Here is a 10,407-nt window from a genome sequence, read left to right on the forward strand (position 1 = left end):
CAAATACGCGCGCACACGCACGCACGTATACGTGTGGGCACTTTAGCGTGAAATTCACACGGAAGACAATTTGTCGCGTTCTCCACACGAAGAAAAACATTTGGCGGGTTAATCAAATTTCTGATGAAATATGAGCGAACCAGAAAATTCCGGCTCGAGTTACGAGAATTCTGTTCAAGTCAGCCAGAAATCTTGCTAATTCGAATAATATTCAGACTAAAAACTCCAATTGAAATTAATTCTGTTCAAGTTAACCCGAGATCTTGTTAATTTGAACAAAATTCTGGTAACTTCAGCCGGAACTTCTGATTCGTTTATATTTCACTTCAGAAATTTAGATAATACAACCAAACCTTCTTTTCTGTACATCTTTTCTCTTCACGTGTCGCGCAATATAAGCTCGACAAATTTATTATTGTCGCGTATGAGAGAGAGAGAGAGAGAGAGAGAGAGAGAGAGAGAGAGAGAATAATTCTGTGGTGGCGTGCAGAACGTTAATATAACGTAAAACGATCACGATATCGATGTTAACTTACCGCGCAGCCGGCGCGCGTTGTTTATAATGAAAACATGATGCCAACGATCTCAATTCGAATTTCATTAAAATATTATTCGGCGGATCGCTCGCTCGTTCACGTGCGCGCGTGCGCGCGCGCTGTAATACGTTTTTAAAGGAGGATGTACGGCTGTTAGGGCCGTACCTCCACCATCACACCTTCTCCTGCTCCTGCGAGAGATACGCTCGGCGTTCAAAGCGGCCGAGCAACGGAGCCTCGCTCATTAATCGGCGAGGCGACCGCGAATATTATCGCGAAATGATGAAGCGTCGCTAATAGGCGTTTCAGTATTCCTGAAGATGCATTGATTTCGCTGACTCACACACACCCGACTCGTCGCACTACCACAGCGTCGTCCCCACACCTCTCTTCCCGTCTTTCTCACCCTCCCTCCTCCCTGCCTTCCCCGTCCCGCTACCCCACCTGCTTCCTGCTCGTCAGCATAATCGTCATAATCGACCGCCGCTGGACCAGCATTTATAAATGTCCGCGCAACAATGTGACGAAATGTAAAACTACTCGCCGCGTGAGACAGAGTGCGAGAACGAGTGGGAGAAAGAGAGAGGCAAGCTCGGCTTCCTGCTATCGCATCCTCCGCCTAATCCTTTGAAGTCGAGAGGGCTAAATCCGGGGATAGGACGCGGTCGTGCCGTTGTGCTGTCGGATTCACGGGGCCCGTCTCGAGGTACGTTTTGTTCGCATTGTAAAATACGAACTTTTCACCGGGAGAACGCGCCCGAATGATTTCCCGGCGTGCAATGTCTTTAAAAGGCGGATCATTCGCCGTGTTGATTTCCTTTGCGGGCGTCAATCACCTCGCGAGTCCACCTCGTGAAGGTGGAGTTATTGCCGCGACGGTTTCCCTCAGGAGCGAGGAACGTCTTTCGCGTCCGCGATGGCTGATGCACCTCTATTGATATTCACGGCGCGAATGCAGTCTAGGCGGAATTTATCTTAATTAAGGGTAAAGGATAATTTCGTTTAATTGCCTGGGCCGAGGCGTAACGTCCGAACTAAACGCGCGTTTCGGACCGTTGTGGTTCAAGTTACGCGCGCCGTATCTCGCGTGCCAGCCGGTCCGTGTTCATTTCGTGAAATCCCTATCACGTGGAATGGATCTTCTCATTTTCGAATTAGCACCCGCTGTCACCCGCTACACATCCGTGATACTTACCTATCGTCCGCCGCCCTGTTAACCGTGCCTGTTTTCGCGAGCCGTCTTATTATTCGCCGTCTATGCGAATAAATTATGACGCTTACACGATACAAATCCTCCGAAGTAAGAGAATGATCTGACCAGTAATTGAACACCACCTAGGTATCAATTAATTGAAAATTTTGAATGAAGATGAACTTGAAGTGAGAAATCGGTGCTGATGAGAGATATGACGTCAGTAATAGACATGTTAAATTCGCCAAATTTAATCATCGATTAAACAACCTTTAATTAAACTTGCTAAGTTCAATTATCAATTGAACGATCTTTAATTCTCCCAGTTCATATCAATCATCAATTGAGCGATATTCGATTGAATTGGGTTTGAAATTCATTATCAATTAAACGACCCCCAATTGAATTGGCTCATATTAATCATCAATTAAACACGATACAATTAATCAAACAATAATTAAAATTACTCGCAACCCTGATTTACTATAATATTAAGGTACGCGTGGCGCATGTTATGGTTCAAATGAGTAACTAAAGATAACTCACATATTAATTATGTGAAAAATTATGTGAATAAAGTGGGTCGATTAACCCGGTTTCGCCTGTTCAAATATCGGAGTTTGGTGCTTAAGTGTTCATTCACCGGACAGGTCAGCCTGGTTTCAGTTGGCTCGTCGACGATATCGTCGTCGCGCGAGATCTTCGCGGGCGAAATTTTTAATTAAACTCGCGAAGCCTCGGGGTCGCGTATCTAAGGGTCGCGTTCACCCTCCGACGCGACCCGACCCTCGCGGGAGCGTGTTCGTGGGTGCGATTCCGAGATCGACGTCTTTACGACGCAGTCGATCGATCGATATAATGTCGGGACAGAAATAAAACAATATTGGCCATATGCAGCCGAACTGTAAAAGGCGATTTCGGCAGCGCGGCGACGGCGACGGCGGGCCGGTGCAAAAAGCGCCGGGGAAGTGATTACCGGGGAGGGATGAATAAGGGAATAACTGGCGCGCACGGGCCCGCCATGATACGGATTATCCACGGGCGAGCGATCGACTCTGCACGCCTAATATAATGCAATCATCGGCGTGTGACGAGTCGCACAATGCCGCTCCGGGGCCCGGTGTCCGCGCGAAATGACTTCTTCACTAACAGCCAACAAGCTCACTAAGTGCAGCCTCCCTTTTCGCCGCGCGCAAGGGAGGCCGGCTTTCTCTCTCGCTCTCTCCGCTCTTCACCTGCCTGCCCTTCGCCTCGTTGCGTCATTAATAAGAGCTGATGTTCCGTAAAATTAGGTCATACTTACTAAAGCCGCCCCCCGAGACGCCGCTCGACGTCCCATTTACCGCCGCCACCGTCGCCGCCGGTTCCATGAAAGCACGGAAGGAAGTGCCTGTCAAAAGATACGTATATATTGTAGCGTATATATTATATGTATTTATATGTGTGTGTGTATTTCGCGCGGAAGAATTTCTGTATTGTACATCGTCGAATGCGTGTCGCTACACGTTAGATGAGGCAGGACGAAATTCCCGTCGAACGGTGAATTAACGCGTGGACAATGATAAAAGGACCGAATATTCAGACTCGAATGATTGAGGTGGATTTCGTCGCGGCGAACGGCCGCTTTCACTGGCGTCCACGTGTTAATTTGCACGAGGGAAAGCGCGCGGCGATTCTTTCCATTTGGTATTAAAGTTTATTTCATCGTTACGATATGTTATCTAACGCTTTATACTTATTGTATCTTAATAATAAATGTATCTTATCGCATCTAACGGGACGCTGGATACCAACACGATCCAACTTTCGTACTTTGCATTTTCTTCCTGTTTGGTTGTATAGAATTGCAAATGCTTATACAAAGTGAAAGTATAAATATCAATGCATGGCGAAGTATATACATATGTAGTTATATAAAAGACAGAAAAAAATTTCTAAATAATTTTTTTCACATTTTTGTATGATACACAATGCCATTGATTGATATTGTATTTTTGCTCTGTATAAGCATTCTATAACCAGACAGAAAAACAGTGCAAAATACAAAAGCTGTATTGTGTCGGTAACCAGTAATGATTCGCTTAATGATAAAGGTTGCATTCCAAAATATTTTTTTTTTAGAATATTTCACTAAAAATTTGTAATATGTGTAACGTGAGCTACAGATTTTCAGTAAAAACAAACATTTCCAAGAGCAAATTTTCCTCAAAGAGGACGTTTCAAAATGCAATAAAATATAATTGTTAAGAGTAAAAAAATATTGTGCCACTGTCATTGTTATAAGTAAAATTCCAGTGTCGCGAGTATTCAGTTTCATCGAATTTAGTTTAAGATTTCAAAAAGCCATGTGAAACTTTCCACGTACAACGTTAAATTCTCAATCGCGCACACACGCGCGATAACGAATCAACCACTCAAACTGCCATTCAAAAGCGATTCGCGAGATAATAATCGCGATTCAATATAGGGTTGGGAGAAAAAAGAAAAGATTCGCGAAAGGCCCGTCCCGCACGCACACGATCACGCTTGGGACACTTGTTTCGGAAAGTTCGAAGACGAAAACGTATTATGTCCCCGAGGGGGACCTGTGAGAGGGCGCCGAAAAAGTTTCATGTCCTCCGTTGAGTTACGCGATGAAACGGCGAAACGACGTCGCGAACTTCTTTCGATGCGTCTCGGATTCGAATCCATACGGTGTGATCATGCGACGCGGGGCCGTGCCGCGAATACGAATTAGCGCCGACGAGACGGAAACGGCAAAGGGGAGAAAGAGAGACCGGTGAGGATCTTCCCAGCTCGCTTCCTTCCTGCTCCTGCGTGTTCCTTCTCTTCGCGCGATGCTCCTTCGCGTGCGGATGAAGATTTTCGGCGCATGCCGTTCGGCGGGTGTGCGAACAGACTGCTAATTCCGCGTTTACGGGGCTGCCGACGGGGGTGAGCAGCGCGACAGCTTCTTAACCCCCTGTCCGGGCAAGCTGTGTTTTTCTCCGATCGCGGACGGAGAGAGAGAGAGAGAGAGAGAGAGAGAGAGAGAGAGGGGGTAGGATTTCGCAGGCCGTAATAAGAATTTAATAAAAACACTTAAATCCGACGTCTCGCGTCGCGTCTTGTCGAGAATAACAAGAGGAGCTTGCATAGGTTTTTGCAATCTCTTCCGGCGAATGTCGCCTATTTGCCGCTAAGTACGAGGTCGAATTTTACGAGCCATATTCTGGCCGCGCGTTCGGCGCCAAATGTGGCCGACTGATTCTCCGGCCCTCGAAAGAAAACTCCTCGATCGGAAATGTGTCTCATAGTCCTAATCAGGTTAATTCTAATTAGTTATGTGGTTTGTATAAGATGATATTATCGAGTCTTAATTAGTCTAAACAAGAATAATTTTTTCTTTAGGATTTATAATAATGAGCTTCTCTAAGACTTGCGACGATTTCTATACTTTTAGGCTGTCATAAAAAAAAATATTTTTTGTTGAAGATAATCACATTACTTGAAAGGGCGGAAGTAAACAGAGTAATAGCTTTTCTTAGCAATAGAATGATATTTTCTGAGAATAGGATAACCTTATACAAATCAGGCAACTGATTAGGATCAACTTGAGCAGAAACACGGGATAAATTCTAGTTTACGTGGCTGTCATGTACGATATTAGTGAAGAGAATCTCGTAAATAGACAAAAATAATACTCTCAGGACAATTTGTTTTCCGACGTGACAAGAGTTTTACGATCTGTTAATCCGAATTCAGATTCCTCTAACTGCGTTCTTCACGGTCGATTTTCCACACGATCGGGTAAATATTCACCCCCGCCGTCTCTCGCCTCTAATTGAGACTAATCTCCCGATAAATTAAGCTATCGTCACGCGTTAGAACGGCCGCGACAGCTGATACACGCATAAAACCCTAAACGACGTCGATCGCAAAGAGGCCGGCCGGTAAATACCCAATTAATTTAGCGCCGCCGAATTACCGGTTTTCGACGCGTTATTGTCAGTTAATCACTACGATGAAGCCCGACACGCATCCGAGCGTGTAATTTGCGCGATTTTATGGGACACTTTGGTCTCTGCATAATAATTCCACCCTAAACCGTAGGGATAACGGAAGAGCGGCACGGCAGAGGAGAGAGAGGGGATCGTCCACGGGGGTTAGCAAAGAGAAGCAGTGTCACCGGCAGGGGTAGGGCTAAGGGGTGGGCCCGGGATACAAGCAATCGAATCTGTATAGTGACTTTCCGCCAGAAGGGAACGAATAATGGGCGTAGTTTTTAACGATAAATTTATGTTCCGTGCACGCGTGGTGTCTCGAAGCACAATTATGTGAGGTGTCAAAAGCGCGCGAGATTGTTTGGACTGACGGGAACGCCTATGGGGATATTCGGCTATATCTTCACGACACGAGCAAACACGAGGTGTGAAAACAATGACAATCATTCAATAACAATGTTTCATATCGCTAATCTTGAGATTACGCGCACCGTTCGCGATTTCGAGTGATGCAGGAAGAGCATCCAAGTGTTTCTCTGCTTGTCTGGTCTCATTTCGCCGTGATTACAGTTATCGCGTCATTTTATGGCGTATCTTCTCGCAATTTGGTAAAGCGCAATGTGAACTCAGTTAAATAACGTGCAAATATGTGGATGCTTGTGGAGTTTTGAATGATTTTAGTGTATTAAGTTGAGTATGAGGAGATCAGATAAGGGAAATCACGTAGAAATGAGTACATAGATAGCGTATGTAAGTAATGGCGAAACAAGACATTAAGTAGGAAAGCAAGATTTAGCGGAAAAAGAGCATAGATAATAGAGGTTACGGCATCATAAGGATGGTTAGGGTAAATAACTGATTATAGTAGTGCAGGTAATGCAAAGGGAATTTTTTTTATCGACAGACGAAATATATAATAGGTAGTAATAGAAGACAAAAGTACACAAGAGATGGAGCAAGAAGAAAATATAAGGAAATATAGAGTGGAGTAATGAAACTGACAAGATATGGAAAAAAATTAAGAGGAAAGAAAAGAAAGAGGATATAAAGAGAGCAGTAGAGAGATTAAATAAGAAAAGATAAAAATATAGATGTGTACAGCTGAAAAAAATATAGTTTGGAATGTTATGTATACAAGAACGATATAATATTCGTTAAGCACAAAAGTTTAATTAGACGTGATAGATAGGGGGAAAATATAGATAGTGTGAATGTTAGATGAAAATAAAAGGATTATGAAAGGAGATTATAAGGACATTTAGATAATGAGGATAATATTATAATTAGAGAGAGGTAGTGTAAGGATTTTAGTAACTATATAGGTAGAAATAAGTAATGAATGGATGTATATGGTTAAAACATATAACTGTAAACCAAGTTTTCTTTTTTACTATATAAGCTGAAGGGAAATATACTGATACTTTTAATAAAGCGCGAAGTGCATTCGATGGATACACCTGGCGTGGCAACGCGAAGGCAATGATACGCCGTGCAACTTAATACATCGCGCTCGCGTATGGCGACATATGGTCTGTTTTATTGAGCTTATCAGGCCTAAAATAAATTATACAAAATGATCCCGCAAAAGTCTGTTTGAATAAAAACGCTTTTATTGCCACTCGATTCGCGAATGGGAAATGCATATCGGCCGCGCGTCAAGCAAAAGACTCCGCTCGTAATCTTTCGCGCAATTTGCTCCAACAAAGTTCATTTTTGGCACTGACGATAATGTAGCTTCAGGTTTGTCACTGTCAAAATGTGACACTTGTTTTGTCAAGTACATGCCACCAATAACAGTCTTATCACTTCTCAATTAAAAATTTATCTCATGGTTGTGATCACAAACAGTTATTTAGTTTACATAAAATGATGTTATCGAATCCTGATACGTCATGCAACGCTATGTGGCAACCAGAATCTTATAATAAGAGCTATTAATAATCAAACTCTTATTAACAATTACGACTCGACAACATTATTGTATATAAATCACATAACTGATTAACCTAGTCAGAACCGTAAGATAAATATCTAGTTCGATCTTTGCAGGCTTTACAAATCTAATGTTGTGGTTTCTCTACTTCACTGCCTATATCTCCAGATTGCAATAATTTATATAGATAGTGCAATGAAGATTTTTAATGGGTATTGATACATCTACAAGATATAACAGCACCATCCAGCAGCGTTAGGAAAATTAGGAGATGCAAAGGATCAGATAAACATCACAATAACGAACGGTAAACAAAATAAATAAAAATGTGGAGCTCGAAGTATCGCGTGGACGATCTTCAATTCAAAGAGGGCAAAATTCCATTCCAGCATCGAAGCGGAGGATCTTTATCGCGCCTCGTTACGCACCTGCAGAATAGAGGGTGTGTGTGTTCGTGCGTGCATTCGTTGGGAAAATAATTTTTCTCGTCGACGGAGTGATTCGTTACACGGCATAACGAGAAATCGCGCCGGCTGAAATCGAACGACAGATCCTTCGCCAGGAGGATTCGCGCGAGCGCGAATGCGCGAACACAGGAGCAGCAAGAGAGTGCTGCTCGATGAAAATAATACGCGCCGTAAAACATCCGGCGATGGGAATCAATACGTGCTGACGGCCCTTCGCGTTTTACATAATTTTCGTGGAGCGCGTCCTGCGAGAGCGCGAGACGGAAAAAGGGACGACGAGAATTCCTTTTCCGTCCGCCCCTGCATCGTCGCTTCTCCATGAAAAGAACCGATTCCCTCGCTTTCGCTCTCTTTCTCTTTCTCTCTTCCTCCTCTCTTCTCAGGGTCAAATAAAATAGATTTAAATCCCGCTCGGTCTTCCCGCCAGAGAATACCAGGCCGCTCCCCGACCGGTCCTTTCCCATTTTACGTCCATGTCCCTCGAAAAGTGTATGAATCGACGCGATAATTAAATAGAGAACACACGGGAAATAGATATTTCGCGCGAAAATAATAATCGGATTTTCACGACGATGCGCTTCAAAATGTTCTTTTGTGACATATTGTGAAACGGAGAAAACACTAGAGATATCACTTGGCTAAATATGGTTGCCACAACAAAATATTAACATTATTTTTCACCCATGTATACAAAAAGGTAGTAGAAATTTTGCAAGTGATACTTGACCTTCTTTGATGCCTGCCCTTATACGTGTTTGAGTAGAACTCTCAATGCTGTATGACGCATCTAAACCCCACAGATCTCTTAACTGTGATATTCGTTTTGCGGACCATAACAGAACTTCATATTTTTTGGCAACTACATATAAGAATGTAATTGAACATTACGTATATCACAGAAACTACGGCTGTAAGAACAATAGACAGGGAAATTTTTAATGTAATGTGTATTCAATTTAAATCCAAACAAATTGCTTTTTCTGACCATGGATGAATGTTACAATTATAATAGTTTTCTCCGTATGGAAACAGAACACGCGACAATCGATGTCAACGTGTTCAGATCCTAAACTGTATTAACACCTTAAGTAGTATGCCCCAAAAAGTTCCGTAAAATATTAAATTTCTTTTGATTTAAACTATTAGTGTTAGTGTATCTTTTTAACTCATAACAAATACAAATTAGATATATTTTGATTATTTTATTAGATATTCTATTTTTTTCAAATTTTTCGAAGAAAATAACAACAAAGGGAAAGAAAATTAATGTTAAATGTTTTTATTAAAAAAACTGCCTTATGGAAGAAATCGCATAACCATTTTAAATCATCACTGAGAAGGTTAAGTCTTCTAGATATTCAATCAACAAAAATTAATTGTAGGTAATAAAAGCCGCGTAAGGATGTTGGTAGCAAATAATAATCAAACTGTACAAGAGAAAAAGAAAGAGAGAGAGAGAGCACAAGGATCTTTTTTGGAAGGAGTGGAGGTTGATTAAATTTCAGCGTTAAAAACGGGTGACAAGGTATTTCCAGGTAGAAATAGCTCGCAGTTTCCTATCGCGTAAGTTATTAATGCGACTATGATTGATACGGTGCAACGAGTATCGGCAATTGTGCTGCTTGCCGGCTATTATTGCGACATGCTGTTTCAATAATACCAATTATTGTTTCATTATTAATAATACGCACGTATTTGAACGTGGTAATGATGACACTCTGTAAGCTTATTTCGAGCCTTCATCATAATCGGCCGGCATTATCATAATTACTCTTAAACGATCGATCTCGGCACGTGCGTATTTAACGATGCAAGTATCGCGCTGGAACATGTAGGGTACGTCCCAAGTGCCATAATAAATCCCGGATTCTTTGCGATTGATAATTGACAAGTGTCACAAAGCCAGATTCTCCCTCAAATCACTGCATATACTGTTAACATTACTTTACGACCAAAGAATGTCCCAAGTTGAACACCACGGGGTTGCAGTGAAATTTTTATTAAATTTCACTCGATACTCGGAAGGAAACTGCTCGAGCTGTAGCAAGCTCACTACCAGCTACCTACGGTTAAAGCGTGAAGCCAACAAATTTACATTCACGAGGTAGGCGAGACCGAGGAACTTACTGGGAGTTTAAAAATTTTTAGCTCGCACGCCAAGAGCGGGGTAAAATTTGCGAGGAATTTGTTTAAGGGTTGAGAACAATCTCGCACGCGAGCGTGCGCAAGGAAGAAAGAGAGAAGAACTCTCTTTTTCGAGCAAGCACGTGCGCGGGGGTAGAGGATGGTAGGGAGT

The sequence above is a fragment of the Odontomachus brunneus genome, unplaced genomic scaffold (genome assembly GCF_010583005.1).
Source record: "Odontomachus brunneus isolate Ranch 3 - 2012 unplaced genomic scaffold, Obru_v1 Obru_scaffold_003, whole genome shotgun sequence".
Lineage (NCBI taxonomy): Eukaryota > Metazoa > Arthropoda > Insecta > Hymenoptera > Formicidae > Odontomachus > Odontomachus brunneus.